The 18,516-nt window shown below is 37.9% G+C and overlaps 1 long non-coding RNA gene across 1 annotated transcript; it reads right to left on the bottom strand.

Annotated features, from left to right (window-relative positions):
- Positions 1–2,275: 2,275 nt before the first annotated feature.
- LOC132070238 (uncharacterized) lies at positions 2,276–17,257 on the bottom strand. The gene is made up of 5 exons (XR_009417916.1): positions 17,211–17,257; positions 16,716–16,776; positions 15,938–16,010; positions 5,641–5,751; positions 2,276–3,341 (listed from the first exon to the last, which is right to left on the bottom strand). It is a non-coding gene; the product is annotated as an uncharacterized LOC132070238 (long non-coding RNA).
- Positions 17,258–18,516: the final 1,259 nt, after the last annotated feature.

Below are 18,516 nucleotides of genomic sequence, written 5' to 3'. Positions count from 1 at the left end.
CACTCTAAGAGATTATTAAAGGGGTTTGGGAATTTTTTAAATGTCCACAGAGCAAAAGTTCAGGCAAGCCCCTACCTGTGGTGACAGGGGACCTCTCTCTTTCCATTTGTCACTCAATTAGAGAGAGACAGCTTGCCATGAAAAATCCTCATTTCTTTATTTAGAAATCATAGATCTCATAAATAACCCCTGTGGATCTAGAAAACATTCATTTGTGTTTACATCACCCTACAATGTTTAAGTCTTCCTCAGTTAACTGTGTGTCATCTCTGGCTCCAATATTTGTCATATATCACAGCTTACCTGTGACTTGGCAAGATGCAAGGCAGGATCATTCTGTCTTCCTCCTGATACTTGTAATTAAGTCTTAAAAGATGTCTCTTTAACCTTGATGCTGTCTTCCTGTGGAAGGAGTACATGAATTAGACACAAACTCTGCTGGATAAATCCACTGCTTCAACAGATTTGAAGATAGAAGTAAAATCTACATAACCTATATAAAGCCAACAGGTGCAGTTCAGAAAATCAGGCAGGTTTGTTCTGGTCTTCAATGAACACAGCAGATTCAGAGGTAAATGTGAGTCCCAAGAGCCAAGACAAAGCTGAGACAGATAAGAGCTAGGATTTTACTAAGTAAGGTGATTTAGTACCTGTGAAGTAGAGGACATGTTAGGAGTGTATAAAGGACAAGGAAAAAACAGCAAGTGGAAAAAATTCAGTCAGGACCAGTTGTATTAAATATCTGCCTCTGCAAAAGTCACTTAGAAAGGCACTCACCTAGCCCTGGATGTGTTTCTGCTTTAAAGGAAAGCCATGTAAACAAAGTAAAAATCTCACCAAAGCCAGGAAATAAGTGATGTCACCCAACACCCATCCTTAGGAAACATGCTCCTCCTAGGGGTAAAGGAGAGAGCGCGTTGTGCTGAATAAAACAGGTTTGAATCATGTCCACTTAAGGTGGATAGCAAAGAGCATTTTTCAGTTCACTCCTCAAGTTCCCAGCAGCTTTGGCTGAAGGAGACCCAGCTGGGAACTACTGGAGGGCATCTGAAAAAAAAAAGATGGTGCATGAATATAACTGAGCTCACTGAGACAGAGGCTTACCTCTGGTTATATTTTAGGCCATACAGTAATTCTGATTGTTATTTAACTCAGAATATTATTATTTACATCAAACACTACCTTAGACACAGAAAAAAACATGAAGACTCTTTCATTTCTGTCACAGCAAAGTCAGCTGTGTCCATGCCTTGTTATCCATATTTTGAAAACCATATCAGTTCCCTAAATCAACAAGATAAAGCTGATATACTAAATCTCCAAGCCATGAAGGCCCTGATTAGATGCATTTTAAAGACACACTTGCCATAATTGGAACTGAAGATCTATTTGGGGGTAAATTTTTACTTCTGCAGCCAAATTAATGTTAATTTGAAATTTAAACATGCAAATAAAAGCAGCCTGGGATTAGGCAGCATGGAATGCAGACACTTGTCAGTGAATCACCAAGTGAAGAAAATACTTAGCACCTCTGGGTATAAAAATCCAATTTTTGTCACAATTACTCATTTGATGGTGCTCTTTCTTATGCTACCTCACAGCAGAGGTGTAGAGCTGCGGTTTCATGGATTTGGGAGAAAGATTGATGAACAACTTTAAGCCAGCAGAAGAATTACCTCCTGCTTGTTCTGGGCTTGGGCTGACAGTTACCACCTCAGCAAACTGAATCAGCAAATTCATCTGCTCTTTTGCAATATTTTACCTATTTTGGTTTTCTTTTTAAAAGGAGAAAGGGAAAGCAAATAGACAAAAGCAAAAGTAAATGCTATCAATAAAAAATTGCTCCCATATAAAGGTGTTTAGCTTCATTTCAGAGTAGGAATGACCAGTTTTACAAACTAGTATTTAAATTCTGATCGTTTCTTTTTTCAAGAATCCTTCTCATTTACTGTTTCCAAACTATTGCTAATTTGACTCCTAGTTTTTTTTGTAAGGAAAAAGCAACTTCTAGGTATAGAAAGATTTGGGAAAAGACTAAATGAGACAATCAATACCAGCTATGTTCCAAATTATTTTCACTTATTATTTCATCTTTGTTTTCTTCCAGCAGCCACAAATGAATGCATGATCACAGGATAACCTATAGAATCACAGAATCTGATGAGTTTTGAATTTTAGTTTTAGCAGCTATAAAAGATAAAATTCATCAGTGCTTAGATGCAAGTCAAATATAATTGAGGTACATTGGATTTGCAACAAGATAACACCTCCCAGTTGGTCCAAGCACTGGAAAATAAATGTTAAAAATTCTTGCTCCTCTGTGATGCAGACCATACATAAATCACATGAGGGCATTAGAGTGATCAGTAAAATCCCAGACTGTGCTATATTTTGGTGGCATCAGCTGGTTATCATTTAACATTTTAAGATATAGTATTTAAGTCTTCTATACCTTTCCAGCATGACATTTCCTTCCAACACTGAGAAGGCAGTGGATGGGTTTTATTTAATCTTAAATTGTGGAGGAAATATAACATACACATTACCCACTAGAATACACATCTGCAATAGCAAAATGTAACTTTTCATGAAGTGTAAATCTACAGGTCCCATTCTCCTGTTAGTTAACGCACACTGTTATGACCTTTTTCTATCAAATTTGAATATAACTAATGAAAATGTGTTTTGATAAATATACTTTAGATGTATGTGGGTTTCTGTAGATTTGCTTCCTTTAACACATGGCTGGGTTCAGCTCCCTGAAAGCTGTTGTGAATTTACCCAGCCAGTCAACAAAAATGATAAAATGTGACTTATCAGATTAACCACAAGCACACACAGCGGTTTGAATTGAGAATATTCATGATCAATCAACCCAGTCAATTGTATCTGGCAAAAGTTGTTAATAAAAGATATTTGAAGATATGAACTCCAGGAAATTGTGATCTGTTTGTGGTTACTCCAGAAGCAGAAAAGAGGGACTGAAATCACTCAATATACAACTCTCAGCAGATTATTCTCTCTGCTCCACTGAGCACCCGTAAGCACAGTCAGCTATTAAATTAGCACTGCTAAGCTCTGCTATTTGTGTTGGCTATTTTTATACACAGCAGGCAATAATCATTACTTAATGAGAGCCTAGGCTTTAACACCAGGTGTGATTTTGTCATCAGGGGATCTATTTTTCTCCTTTTCAGAGTTTGCATCCACATCAGTTTCCATCCCCACCAGCAGCACCTCTTTCTCTCCTGAGGGTTTTGTGGTGAATGCTGATTCCAGGCTCAGTGTGGTGCACGGTGCTTGGTTTGCACTGATTGTCAAAAATTGTCACACACCGGCTTCTGCAAGGAAAATGTGATCTTGGTTACGTCCCTTGCATCAGAGAACACCTCTAATTCTCTGTTATACTTCACCCATATCCTTTGCAAAGAAAGGCAAATCTCTGTTTCAAGTGTTGGTTTCACAAAAGTCTGCCTGGAGTAATGAAAGAAATGTATTCACTGCATTTACTGTCAAAACACCATGCAAAGGAAGCAAAAAATTTTCACCTACACTAATGAAAAATGCTCAGCATATAAAAAGCTTGATTACATGCTATAAAGGGCTGACTTACTGCTTTGCTATTCAGCTATTCAAACAGACAGAACATTGCAAAATCTGAAGAACTAAAACTAAGAAAGAAAAAAACCACAACTTCTGCACACTTTTGTAGAGAAACCCCAGTTTGGAGAGGGTTGCAGATGAATACAAACTCCTGCTACAGGCATTTTTGGGAAAAAGACAAATAAACAAACAAAGCTACACATGACTCTCTTTGACAGATTTCATTTTCAGCTTAATGAACTTAAGTGCAACCAGATGAAGCAAAACCATGCCTTCTTTTTTCCCAAAAAAAAACATGAGAAGATCCAGTTCCTTTCATGTGAAACTTTCAGTCCAACCTGAAGCAAACACAGGGCTGGGCTCTAAGTATTCACTTCTAGAAAATCCTATTAACAAAGACAAATATGAAGCAACTTGGGAATATCACTCCAGTGATAGATTACCACTTTCAAACTACTCTAGAGTAGCAATTCTGTAAAAATGACACCAGCTTTTATTGCATAAAGTACATTTCTTTAAAAATTCTTCGGTCAGTAAGCAGTTGGGGATGTGAGTATTCCCTCACATTTACATATTTTCCCTTCTTTTTGCAAGCACCAAGGGATAACTTGGACTGTAAACAGGCAGCTCCAGAAATGTTGAAAATGGAATTCCAAAATACACTTATGACTTGAATCTTTGCTATTAAAAAACCCCAAATATAGTTCAAAGTTGCAGCTTCTGTACTTTTTCCATCTCTGGGACGAGGATGCCTTGACTACCACAAAGCAGAGCATTCTCATTTTTATGTCCTGTGATACCCCCAAACATTACACAAATGCTAAAAAGCAGAATTAATATTTTTTATTCCTCCATGGACACGGAGGGTTTTTTAAATCGTTGTTTATTTTGGGGTTTCTTACTGTTCATAGCATCAATAATTCTCCTGGCCTCTTACAACTGTCTTGAGAGTATTGACAAACTTAGAAATTGGAGAAAACTTAAAATAATCTGGTGATGATTTTATCCAGATTTTAGCAAGATTGCTACTAAATATTACAGTGGTTTGCTTAGCAGTGTCTGCAATACATAATGGCACAGAAGCCCCAATTTGGGGGAATTTGAATATTTTAGTGATAATTTAGTCTCCTGCTTTGTGTATCATCCTAATCCTATGGAAATTAGGTGGTTTCTGTTCTAGTCAACATCAAAATGCACATCTGGCTAAGAATTTTTCCAAGTTAACAAAAGTAAAGCAAAGTTCACACAACAGGAATCTTCAACTTTACCAACTTGATTCAACAACCCTGCTTTACAGCCATGAAAATACTTTGCTTCACCTTTTTACTGCACAGATATCACAGCAATGATGTGAAATCAGCATCCATGTAGCTCTTTAAATCTGCAGTCAACTACTCAGAAATATTAACCACCATTTAAATGAATTCTCTTGTTCTGCAGCAAAATCCCACAGCATTCAGAAACAGCAAACAGAAACAAGCATGTGCTTGTTTGTGCAAGTGCTTGACTTGTGCAAGTGCTTGACTTGTGCAAGCCAAGAGAGAAAAGCAATCATAGGATTGGAAAATATCTCCTTTATGACATTATAGCTTCCCACATTCCTATTCTATCCCTCACACTCCAATTTTTGAAGGCCTCAAGAAAATTCTGTAGAGGCATTCATGCCGCATCTATTTTGCAGCAGGTGTGGAGAAAACTGACACATTTAGCTTTTTCCCAACAGCATCAATCACTGAAACCTTAGTGCTGCACTCCCAGCACAGGTTCACCCACCCAGATAACTGAGAAAGAAGGAAGTGATCCAGCAGTGCTGCAATAGGGAACACACCCTGCTGTACTCAGCTCCTTCAGGTCTGCTGTCCAGATGAAAAGTACAAGGAAAATCTCATTTGTTAAGGAAATGGGCATATTTCTCTTCTCTATATTGACATCTACTCTGTGCAGCTGGGTATGAAAATAATCCTTCCTGAAAAATAGCAGTTTAGTGCATAAAGGATTACTCTCTACCAAAATTTCCCCTGCTCACCCAAATTGTACCTGCGGTTTATTGACAGTGCCTTTTGCTGCTGTAGATAAATCAGTCAGTGAAGAAGTGGGGCTGTGCTGAAATAATGCAGCTCTTCAGCAACATAATATGGATCTGCATATCTGTGAAAATTAAACAGAATAAAGAAATTATCACTTTTAACTCTGTGTTGTCTCAGGTCTGCACAAAGAAATGGCTGATGAGGAGCAGCCCATAACCTGGCTTCAGCTTCATTTACGGGAAAACTTTTTTCTTCATTTTTCTGTCCAGAAAGATGTTGGAACCATCTCAGATGTTTTTGAGATTAGAAAAATCCACAGCTGAGCTAATCTGCCCATTGGAGACAGTCCTGCACTGAGCATATGGTAGGACCTCCACAGGTCCCTCCCAGCCAAAGTTCCTCTGATTTTCCATTATGGAACCAGTCTCATACATGAACTGGAAGCTATCATCACATTTCTTCGGCTCTCTTTTCTAGAGCAGCATGATCTTCCTTTCCAAATGCCCTTGCCCATGGTAAAATTTCTCTGAGATAATCATCACATCACTTATTTCTGAAGAAAAGTTATTTATTGAGCTGCCATAAACTGCAGTATTGCAAAATTAAAATCATATAAATGTAAGGAATTTTCTTTTTTTTTTAGACAACCCCATCAGGGAGGACTGTAGCAGAAGAGAATGCAGAAAACCGGGACTGGTCTGACCTTTAGGATCTCTGAGTGGTTAAGGTGTTGCAGCTGCATTGATTTTTTGTGTCTCCCATACTGTATTTCCCCTTCACTGGCAAACAGGACACTGGGCTGACTCAGGAGAGCTTCAATTTGCATGTTAAATTTATTGGCTTTGTCTGCCTCAGCTTCTGTCAGTAATGCTCAACAAAAATATTACCAGAATGTGTTCTCCATGTCAAAGAGAAAGCACAGCAATTACACATACCCAAACAATTACCTGCTCTGCATTTACTCTATTCTAGTTTTAATGCTTTAACTAAGGAAACTGGGCAAACTAGTGCCCAAAATATTAAGGAAAATACCTTGACTCATGGCTGCTAACTGCTGACTTGGCCATGCTGCCACACCTCCTCCTGTCACTATTTCTCTTCCTTGCAGTGGAGAACCAGTTCTGATTGTCTTCCTTGGGTTTCCTCAGGGTTTATCGCACTTCCTTCTTTGTAGGACTAGGACCACAGCTCCACTAAATCTTTTTCACTTACTGCATTTTAATCATTTTTACTAATTTTCAGGGCTAGTTTTCTTCACCAGCATCCTCATTTTCCTGCCTATTTGAAACTAAATGTCTGTGTACCTTACCTGCTCAGTGCAGAGTATCCTTTTTACAGCACTAAAAATTATATCTGAAAACAGTTAAGCATGAGTTTTTCTCACTGAGTCTGAATTTAATTTCTTTAACTACTCCTTGTATTAACATGCCCAGCAATTTAAACCACCTAACTTGGTATCCTTTCTGCCATAGGAAATATTTATTGTAAAATATCTAAGCTCTTTGTCTTAGATATCTTACAAAGAGCTACTAAAAATTAAGAAATTTTCTATAGCTAACAAAGTCAAAGTAACTGAGTAAAATAATTAAATGCTCTACTTCATTAAGTTCTTCACAGAATTAATTTTACAGCTTGAAAATTTATTCTTTACATGAGATACAAATGGAAAGCAATAGAAATAATGTTATGCATATGATTACCACAATGGCGCTCAGCTGCCTAAATAAATGAATTGAAAGCTGTTTTAGATGCTCCCAAGGTGCTCAACAGAACTCCACACTTCCAGAGCAGCAACTGAATGCTACTAAAGGAATGTCAAATCAGTGTGGTTTGACAGCTGAATCACTCCCTAAAATCTACTTGTTTTTTTGAAGTGTGTACCTATATATATACAAAATCAGTAATGATACAAATTGGAAACCAATACAATATTCTACAAACACAGTAGACTCAAAAACGCCTACATTTTAGCCTAGCTTATGACAGAAAGCATTCTCAATATTCCTTCATGGAGCTAAAATCCAAATTTGGCTCTCCCTGTCACTATATTTATATTATTTTACTGCCTAAGATTAATGGAGCATAGACTGGAGGCTGAGATTCCCATCTCTGTCATCTCTTTTTAAATCACTCTCCTTCCAAAATGCTTAAAATTTTTGTGCTGGAACCTTCACTCATTTGACATCATAATACATAAAGATTTATGTTAATGAAAAACTGCATTACATATTCATGGACCTGTAGTGTGAGAGCCACACAGAAACTTGAGATGCTTTTAGAAGAGTACACAAATTTCTGTGATTTCTGTGTCCACAGCATGTGACTTTCCTTATTGGCAACATTAGGATTTTTCAAGAAATTATGGTAAGCTGTCATTACTTACTGACACTTGTGGGTTTATTCAACCATCTTAACTCAGTCTGACTGCTAAAAAAGTTGCAGACAGGAATTGATTTCAAACTTGGCTTTAAACTTGGGATGCAGACACATAACAGCATTACTACAACTCCTGCAGTCATGGAGGTTCCTAGTAGAATGGAAGTAATTGGATATAAAGATTAACAAAATTGAAATATTACAGATCCCCAAAGAAAGCTCAGCTAGTGCTAATTATTTAAACTTGAGGTCTTTGGTTCTCCATTGAGCCAAGTCATGACTTGAGATGGCATAAAAACCAAGGCAGGAGCACTGGAGTCACTCAAGAACAAAAAAGTAGGAGATCAGAATACAATCATTTATCTAGGAATGTTAAAAATAAATTTCCAGCTCAAGAATTTCAGCTTGAGAAGTCTCACAACTGCTCCCATTAACAAACAATTCGTTACCAGAGCCAGCAATAAGGCAAAAACTCAGACTCCATTCACATTTAACAGAAGAACAACTGACTACAAGCATTACCTAAAAAAGACACCATGCCTCTATAAATCAAAATTTAATTCAAGCTCATGCAAAACTCACCTGAAGGAAAGAGGCATTGAAGAACTAGATTTTATTTGAGATAAATTTGCTGTTGTTTTTAGGATCAATTCCAGTACGTGCGCAATAACTAATAGCTACTTACAGCAGGGAAGGTACTACATATAAGTTTTCTTCATTAACTCTTTCCAAGATATCAAAAAAGATGCAATGATTCTAGCCTGTGTGTTCACTAACATGATAAATTGTATTCTAAGTGAAAAAAATCATTGTTATTTTTGATTCTTCGTGTTTTAGATTAATGGGGTTTCAAAGGTTGTTAAATCTCCTGCATTCATTAGGTTTTCACTAAGTGGAAAATTCTCACTGGCATTGCACTAATGAAGTACCCTTAAAGTCAGCTGGTATAAATTGTGAATGTGGCACATAATGACTTGACTCAAATACATCAAGAGGCTTAAATTCAGGGAAAATTCCATAAGAGCCCTTTCTATGTTTTTAATCAATTTAGTCCAAAGCATTCTTTTTCCCCTTCAATTGCCAAGTTGCAGCTTAATTAAAAAGGATCAAATTTTTGAAAATTTTTCCACAAATAGGGATTTCATACAAACAAGACAAGTCTTGTGATCCTCCTTTTTTCTTAGGAAAACTTGTATTCACATTTATTTCCATCAAAAAGCCAAAACACCAGCTTTGTGTTTCTTTTTGAGCACATGAGTTCACAAACAGTAGCTTTCTTTACCAGCCACCCCCTCTATTTACACCCAAAAGAAATTTGAGCAGATTGATTTACTTCTAAAGCAGGGGCCCAAACTGGAAAAGAGCAAGAATAGAGATCAGTAAGTAATGTCACCCATATGAAAAATCCTGCAGTCATGGAAAAAACAAAAAAAGCCTGCTCAGAAATGTGATGTGTACTTGCACTATAATGTGATGCTCGCCAGCATACATTTTTTACAGAGATGTTTATGAATAAATGCTGACATGTTGCCTAAGAGCAGCAGCAGCAAAATGATGAAGATAATGAAGAAAAGTGGATGCAGCCATTAGTTTTTACCCTATTTATGCCAGGAAAACTTGCTTTTTCCTATGTAAAATGAGACCCAGGCTATGCCTACACCAGAGTCAGCAGCATGACTGCAGCAAAGGTGTCCTTACATGGATAAATTGAAGGTACTTAGCTCAGGTATTGGCAAGAGAAAAGGAAATAAACCACCACCACATAAATAAATACACAGATAATTATCCTGATGAGTTCTGGCTGGAACCTCCTTGCTGATATTGGACTGACTGGACTGATGCAGGACTTCAGTGTTTGCCATGTCCCATCAAAACCAGCAGGGCTACTTTAAATTAGAAGCATGGCCTGAACTAGAAATAGCTTTTCAGTGCTAAATATTAAAATATTCTGACCAGGTGGCTTAGATTTAAATGCTGCAGCTCAACGCAAGGAGGCCAACTCAGCTGGAGGACAGAGTCCAAGCATCGGGGCCTTAGGTTATCAGAGCCTAAGCAGGTAAAAAAGGAAATTCTGGGCTCATCCCAGATCTGATTCCTTCTTCCTAGAACTGCAGAGGACAGAAAAACCCCATTGGAGCTGCATATATGTGTCCCAGCAAACAGATGAGAACGAGATACAGCAGTGGTTACACAGAATCTCAATTAAATACTCTTGAGTGAAGGTCAGGGCTCCTCACAATAAATGGTCATCTGATGTTTTCAAACCTGAATTTAAATATTTTATCCAATAGGAAAAATAAAAACATGAAAAAACCAGCACAGCCTTACAGCAGAAGCCTGTTTCTCAGCTTAAAGATAGGCTCCATTTTCACTCACTCAAGTGAATTTTACCCACAGTTTTCTATCATACAGCTCATAAAGCACTTAAGCCTGAAATGTTTTATAGACCTGTACTTGTCTCTAAGCAGATGACCCTGGAATGCAAATACAAAAATCTGGAAATTTTTGTAATGAAAAATTATCTATCTCCTCAATTACTTGAGTCTCCTGAGAATACTTTGCCTCAAGGGAAAACTTAGCTGTTCTCCTTTCTCCAAGACTCCTCCCAAATCAAGAGGAGTCTTTTTGAGAAGGGTGATAACTTCTGCTGGCCTCTTTCAGATTAATGCTTTCACCTGGAATGGAGCTAATATTCTTCCTGAAAAAGACTTAGCTGACATTCAGAATGAGAGCTTTTAAGTGGCCAGGAACTAAAATCCCACCCCAAAATTACTGGGATACATGGCTGGAAAGAAAAAGTGCCCCTGTTAACATAAACAGGCTTGAACCACCAGCAGGTCTTTTTCAATTAATACTGTCACTTTGCCAAACACTCATGAAATTTGGCAGAAAACATTGATTCACCAATCCCATGTGAAATCTGTCCCCGGAAAACACAATGCATAGCAACAGTTGTGGCAGAAAAATGCTGAAGCACACAAGGGTCTACAGGAATTTTCAGCACTGACCAATGATAGCCAGAAGAAAACAAAGCAGAGGGAGTAGAAGCTGTTAAGAATATTAAGCTCAAAATGAGATTAACTTCCAGATCTGGTAAATTTAGAGCACCCTAAAGCAGAAAGAACATGAAGCAACCCTCCAAATTGAACTGGTGTTTCTGCTTTATCCAACAGAAACAACATCCTGCTTACCCATCTCAGGAGTTATCAGTTTTAAAGTTAGCAGCCAATTACCAACCTCTCACACCCCATCCCAAAAATGTAATTACCAAATGAAATGTTTAGCAAATGACTGCCTTCAACCAACATTTTGACAAGGAAAAGCAGTGCCAGAAGAATGAAAGGCCCAGACAAGTGTAGGATGACTGCAGTACATGAAACACCTCTATTATGTTCTGATAGCCAGAGCATTTTGCTCAAATAATGTTGAGAACACAGAATTTAGCAAGTGACATCCAGCAAGCACATAATCAGAGAATGCTTAATTGGCTTGAGATATGGAAGGCAGTTCCTTCAGGAATAAGTTAACTGTTTATGCAGTAGAGTTAAAAATATGTTAAGAAGAGGGTGTAGAATGACTTGCTACATGTCTTCAATAATATTTCAGCAGGTACCACACAAATAGTTTTGTTAGTATTGGCAAAACTAAATAAACCCCGAGGAGAAGTATGATTGGAAAAAGCAAACCTTGTGGTGTAAAATAAACATGCATGTCAAAACCAAGTACCAAGCTCACTCAGATTCCTGACAGAAGTCTAGAGCAATGAATTGGCAGCCTCACTGTTTATACTGCTCTAACTCCTCTGTGACTTTAAAGGAAATTTATTTTTTAGCTAATGCTGAGACCTTGAGGCAGGAAATCCTCCATCTTACTGATGTTCAGCTGTGGAAACGTGGCAGCTCATCCATTGTTTATCTCACCCCATCCTATATTCCAGCATCAAGGTGGTGAAGGATAATTCACCAAAGCAAGAGTTTTTGGTTGATTTGGAATATTTAAGCACAAATAGGGCAAAAGACTTTGAGCACAGAGTTGATTTCTAATTTTAAATCACCCTAGAGAATTCCAATTTAAAATTATCCTAGAGATATAAAAAAATTAACTCCCAATGAGGTGAAGCTGTGGGTTCATATGCCAGCCTGCACAAACTAATCCACACCAAACTAGCAAGGACAACTGTGGAGAGGAGGAAGTAACACATTCTTCCTATCAGCCTTAACAAAAGCTTACAATATTTGAGCCTTGTCCTGATCCAGGTTTTCAAAAATCTCCTTCTGAGATGTCTGCTTCATAATATTAAGATACTAATTACAGGCTTTGAAGGCTTTTGAGATGCTGGAGGATTTCCTTTAAAAATTAGTTCAAATTCCAACGATTTTATAATATTTTCTGAGATTCCTGAATGAAGAGAAGTCTTAGATACAGAAATAAAATAGAAAACTGTGAAAAGTGAAGACTGTGTGAAGAGTAGAGTGTTTCCACTGCCTTCAGTAGAATTAGATTTAGAGAAATCAGAGAAAAGAAGGGAAAAAAATCCCAAAAATCAGGCAAGTTACCTTCTCATCTCCTGCTGTGTAGGCAGGCAAAGCCCAGTGTGACAAACAGCATCCTTCCTAACACAGTCATTATGTTGGGTAGGTGACTCACTCTCCCTTCTAAATCACACCAGTAATGCCAGTAGGAATTATTGACTAAACCACATTTGCTGAGACTTACTTGGATGTCAATAGTATTGAGGGGAAATGAAAGAAAGATCTCCTTGCAGCCCTTTATGGTTGTGAGGGATTTTTCTGATTTAAAATTACATATGGCTGTGGTAGGGTTTGCATCCAGGATGTGGTTTAGAAGTGTCTGGAAATCTAAATTAAAAAGGCAGCCTAAGAGCACCCAGCAAAAATTGGGCACATTAAAAGTACAACAAGTTCAACAGAATGAATTTTTCCTCGTTAGTGTTATTGACTTCTACCAATAAAATCCGCCTGCCTTGCATGAATATGATTTACATTCAGAAAGTTCTGATTAGATGTGTATCGCGTGCTCTCCACTAAGTTACAATTTCTCTAACATATTTCATGGCTGCTGTGAAGAGGTTCATCGTGGATATTGGACAACAGTGGAAATTGCTGCATAAAGATTACTTTAATCGTGAAATCATCAGGCATTAATTCCATCAGCTTCTCAAGAGGCCAATATTTCTCCTTTGTGATTAGGGAAGGACAGTGAAGGTTGCCAGGCTTATCAGAAAGTCAAAAAACAAACTGGGGCTAGAATTTGAGGACTATGTCAGCTGGAAATTTCCACAGGATTCAATAATGACAGTTAAATAAAAGTCTGCATATCCCAGAGTCCTGACAGAAAACCAGAGCAGTAAACACTCCATGTGCCCTTGCTCTGAGATCTACATAAGGACTGATGAAGTTTCTCAATGATGCCTGCTTTTTAACTGGGCTCCTCTGAATTTTTTCAAGAAATACTAGAGAAATCCAGCAGAAATTAATGCATCCTTAAAATATATCAACACAAGAAAGCTTTCCCAGCAAACGCAAAAGGCTAATTTCTTAAAGGAGGAATGTACTGGTTACCATTATGCCTCTCCATTGTTTTTTATATATTAAAACATTTTGAGAGAGAAGACTGCCTTAAACTACAAACATACCTTCTTTCTTGTCCTCTTGGTGTCTTAAAATGAAGTCCTGATGTGAGCTCAGTAGAAGTTTCAGTATTGAGTGAAATAAATGCAGTTTATAAGCAGCATAATGCCAAAGGCTCATCTGGAAGACAATTTTTTTCACTCAAAACCCTCTTTTTGATCCACATGGGTAATGCTCCAAGTGTTATGTTAAGCAACCATTATTCTAAGAGAGCCAGCATTAAGAATCCTGAGCTTTAACTGTCACTTCTTGAGGCAGATTTATGGCTTATGACAGTAATTGCTCACACCAAAGGAGCGAGCTGGTGCTCCATCCAAGCACAAAGAGATATTACCATCAGATGAGAGAAGGGATCTGATAATGCCTGGGGTTTACAACTAGAAAATTGCCTCTTATTTAAATTTTCAAAAATCCCCAGCATACTGCACACAAACAGGCACTTGTTCTTGTAAATAAACATGAATGTTTGCATTTTTGTTCAGCTTTGGTTTTTGTAAAGTGGCTTGAATCACAGCATGGCACACTTGTTCCTGTGTGTTTAAATTTGTGTTGCTTTAAATGAACTGCTAAAATCTTTGGGTATTTGAGGTATTTTGTGTTGTTTAAGTATATGGTCTCATTTTAAGGGCTAAAAAGGAAAAGTGAATGTAAAACCAAGGCAAGGTAAAACATCTGTGAGAAGCAAAGTCAATCTTGTGCCTGTAAATTGCTGCTATGGGATCTTTGGAAAAGGCAACAACCAACTCTGTGCACCCAGAAAGTCAAGCTTGAAATTTTAATATGGACTTCTAAAAAAGGAAAAATAGAAAGGCTTCCTAATTATGAAACTACATTTTAACAAAGACATAAAACTCCCATCTCCATCTCTCTCTCCATTTTAAGTTTAAAGACATTTTCCTATTATTGCAATAAGTCCTCCCTCAGAAAACTGAATCAGCAAAAAATAAAACAGCTTTATAAAGTCTACTGTGTTTTTCCAGGTTCTGCTCTGCCAGTAAATCCAAGCATGATCTGAATGGTAACAGCAAGTTTATGGACAGTGAATAATAGCATGACATCGCTAATTAATGCTATTTCAGTCCAGACTCTTTAAACAATCAGGCCTAATTGTGCTAAACAATGTGATGGGTTTTTATGGACAGCAGTGAATGAGCAAATCCAATGAATATTTAAAGCTAAATCCAGAGTAATTTATGCTTTATGGCATAACAAACTCAGCCCAGTACCTTCATTACTTGCATCTCCTGTTGGTTCTGCTTTCTTTCCGAAAAATACCACGCAAAACCCACAACACCTTCACTCTAAAAAACAAACTCAGAAAAAACCCCACCAACTCTCCCACCAAACATACTTACTATGCCTTGTTTGGACAGATTTTCTGTCACTGAGTTAAAAACAAAGAAAATAAATGCATGTCATTGATTGTACAGAACAGCTCAGCTGCTGAAGGTGCAGGGATGCTTCCTGGATATTTATGCCTCTGTTAGGCATAAAAATTAATCTGGGTAGGTTCTTCCTTATGTTTGGCTAATCTTGATATGGTGGACAAAATAAATCCCTGTGTTCTGATTAGCCTCTGACATGATCAGACTTCTGTGAGTGTTTTAAATAAGGAGAAATCAAAATAATCAAAACTGATCACATGCAAGCATTCCTGTTTAATTTTGCTTACTTCAAAGCAAAGAGCCAATCCTTCTGTACACCAAAGATCCCTTGGTAATGGGCAAAGGTATAAAAAGAGAGAAGGACACAGCTGAAAGGTACAGAGCAGCTGAAAGCAGTTTTGTTGAACTCATACCCCCTGTGAACTCCTCATTTTGTTGTTGCAATCTTATTGCAAAGCTCCCATACCTTCTTGGTGATTTCTCATGGACATCTCCTTGCAGCACTGACTACTTCTTCTTTGCAGCACAGCCAACAAACTCCAGCTCTCCTCACCACCAGCCAACCCACTCTTCTACAGCAGTCATTATTATTGGACACAGCTGTGGCCTGTTAAGGGCAGGCCTGTGCCTAATCCTTGGTGATTAGGACAGCTGCAACTCCCCAGGTGTGAGATTGCCTTCGGCACCATCTTTATTTTCTTACACTCTATCCCTCCACATTTTATCTTTCCTCCTACCAAACCATCCAAGCTCCATCACTACAGCAGCAAGTCATGAGTGGTCATCTTCCAACACCAACATTTAAATTCTTCCCATTTGGCTTTGAAATCACTTAAAGATATGTGATGGTGCCAGCCCAACCCTCTGCACAGGCACAAGATATTGTGACTCTCACCTGATAACAGCTCATGTTCTTGCCAGGCAGAGCCCATCTTCTCCTTCTCAAAGTCAAGGGAAGTGTTGGGCAACTAAAAATATGGACACCAACAGAATTAATAGCTAACTTTATATTAAGAAAGGAGCTGTTGCTGAGTAATGCTAATTTTCAGATCTGAAATAGACATATCCATGTCATTTCCTACCACATGTCAATCTAAAGCATTAGTATGAACAGATAAACCATTAAAGTACACAAAAGTCCTAGAAAAGTATTTTATTGCCTTAAGAGATTTGTTCAATATTTAAAGAGACTTATTACCTTCTCTGTTTTACTTTCTTTTTAGTCAGTCAGTTTACGCACAAATCTAGTTAAATGTACATTATATCAAGATAAAGCTGATAGTAATTGTCCTTCCAATCAAACCACATAACAGAGCTCTGCAGGATCGCTCTTGTGCAATATTCAGGTTGGGCAGTAATTTATGTCACTTTTGGTACTTGGGTTCTTCTCCATAATGAGGTTTTTAAGTGTCCTACCTGACATTTACATTCCTAATGAGATTTCCACACCTCTGCTGGGGTCCATAAAGACCAATATCAATAGCTCAAGCTGTTTTACTGGATTAAAAAAAGTTAGAATTTACTTTTATGTTACGGCCAAGCACAATAGCCCTTCCCAGTTCAAATACACTAAACACACATAACTATTAAACTGCTTCACAATTAAATACCTTTAACTTGCCCACAGTAGAAAACCACTGATTTCCCCTGTAAGAAATAAAAAAAAGTCTCACCTCAGATTTCCTGGCCTTTCTTGTCCTCCTCCTTGGTTTTCTCTCTCTCCTATGTTTTCTCCTAAGCTCCAGAGATGGAAGAAGGGAGAGTTATTCCTGCTGGCACTTAGGAAACCAAGATGGGTTTTATTTTAGGGGAAGCAGAACCCAGGCTGGCTGTTACATCTGGAGGAGCAGAGTTCAGAAATATCCACACTGCTGCGTGCAGGGGTGAGGTTAGAGGCGAATCAAAACTACTTGGAAGGGAAAAAGATGAGCCAGCCCTAAGCTGGGTCTGCCTCCTCTCCTGCCTTTTCACACACCAGAAACTCCCCTTCTGTTTCAAGGTGTCTGTGAAGAAGATAGTGGTCAGCCAGAAATGGGAAATGCTCTGTGCTCTTGGCTTGTTTTGAAGAAAGCAGAAAGGTGTGATGACTGTTCTGGTTTGTTGTCATATACAGAGCAAGAGTTCTAGTATCATTATATTGCAAGGGTTCAATATTGCTAGATTCATACCTCTTTGATGTTTCTTGCAGGTAGCTCCTCCAGGCACTGACTCTTCCTCATCCTCACAGCAGCCAACTGACCCCAATTCCCACAAATCCACTCTTTTATAACACTCTGCTTATTGGCTACAGGTGTGGCCTGCTAACATCAGGCCCATTCCCAATCTCTAAAAACTAACCCAGCTGCAACTCCTTAATGGATAAGATTACTTTCTATACTACCTCTATTTACTTATGTTCTATTTCCCTACACTGGATATCTGAGAGCTGAATGAGCAAATGCACAGGGAGGGGTCCTGCATTCTCTGCAGTGCTTGGTCACTTAATAGCATGGAGGGGCTTGGAAATTTTGATTTGATTATACTTTAGTCAGCAACAAGTGGTTTTAAAGCATAGGAGTTCAGACTCCCCTAATTGACTGATTTTTCAATCATCATGCTAGAAGTCTATTTTAACACCCTACCCCTTAACTATAACAAAAAATATTTTTAAGTTACCTTGTATTTACTACAGTATAAAATACTGAATACTGAGTGTAACACTAGAGTAGAGAAACCACTGAAATCTTACCAAGGCCACTGTTCATGTCCAAAGGTTGTATAAATGAGGAAAATTTTCTTATAGTAGGTTCCAAAACCATCTTAAACAGGGAGATGTACTGCCTGGTTTAGCAGCCTTGGATTTGACGTACACAAAATATTTTTACCTGCTGATATCACTTATAAGCACGTTCTGACATGTCTAATAAATAAATACACATTAGCAGAGTAATCATCACCTCGTGTTATAATTTCTCACCTCTAAGAAATTAATGTGCATAATTTCTTTCTGTTTACATGCAATATTGGAATGGCACAACAGCTGAAGCAAATGTAACATATTTTCTGAGTGCCAGCCAGGGGCTGGGTGCTTTCTGCAATATTAAGTATCAATCCTTCACAAGGATAAGAAGCAACAAATTTTTTTTTTTTCTCGTGGTAGAATTGATTTTTGCAAATGGAGCCTGGTTCAAGTGGTGTAATCATCTTTCCTGCTTTTTGCAGTTGCTCAATGCACAACCTCATCCATTCAGTCACAATCAATTGGGTGAAAAAGTATTTCCCTCATCAGTGAAAAAGGAGAGCTTGTAGCTTGTCTACTCAATATCAGTCATTTGTTTAATTGGCTAATAAGAGATTATTCCTCCTACAAAACCAATCTGCAGTAACTCCTTCACCTTTAAAAAATATGGCAGATCTGTTCCAGACCATTATATATTATATATTCTTACATATTTACACTATGTCTATAGTTTAAAATTTTTGAACACTTACCCC

The sequence above is a fragment of the Ammospiza nelsoni genome, chromosome 2 (assembly GCF_027579445.1).
Source record: "Ammospiza nelsoni isolate bAmmNel1 chromosome 2, bAmmNel1.pri, whole genome shotgun sequence".
Classification (NCBI taxonomy): Eukaryota; Metazoa; Chordata; class Aves; order Passeriformes; family Passerellidae; genus Ammospiza; species Ammospiza nelsoni.
This window is presented reverse-complemented; position numbering and strand designations above follow the sequence as displayed.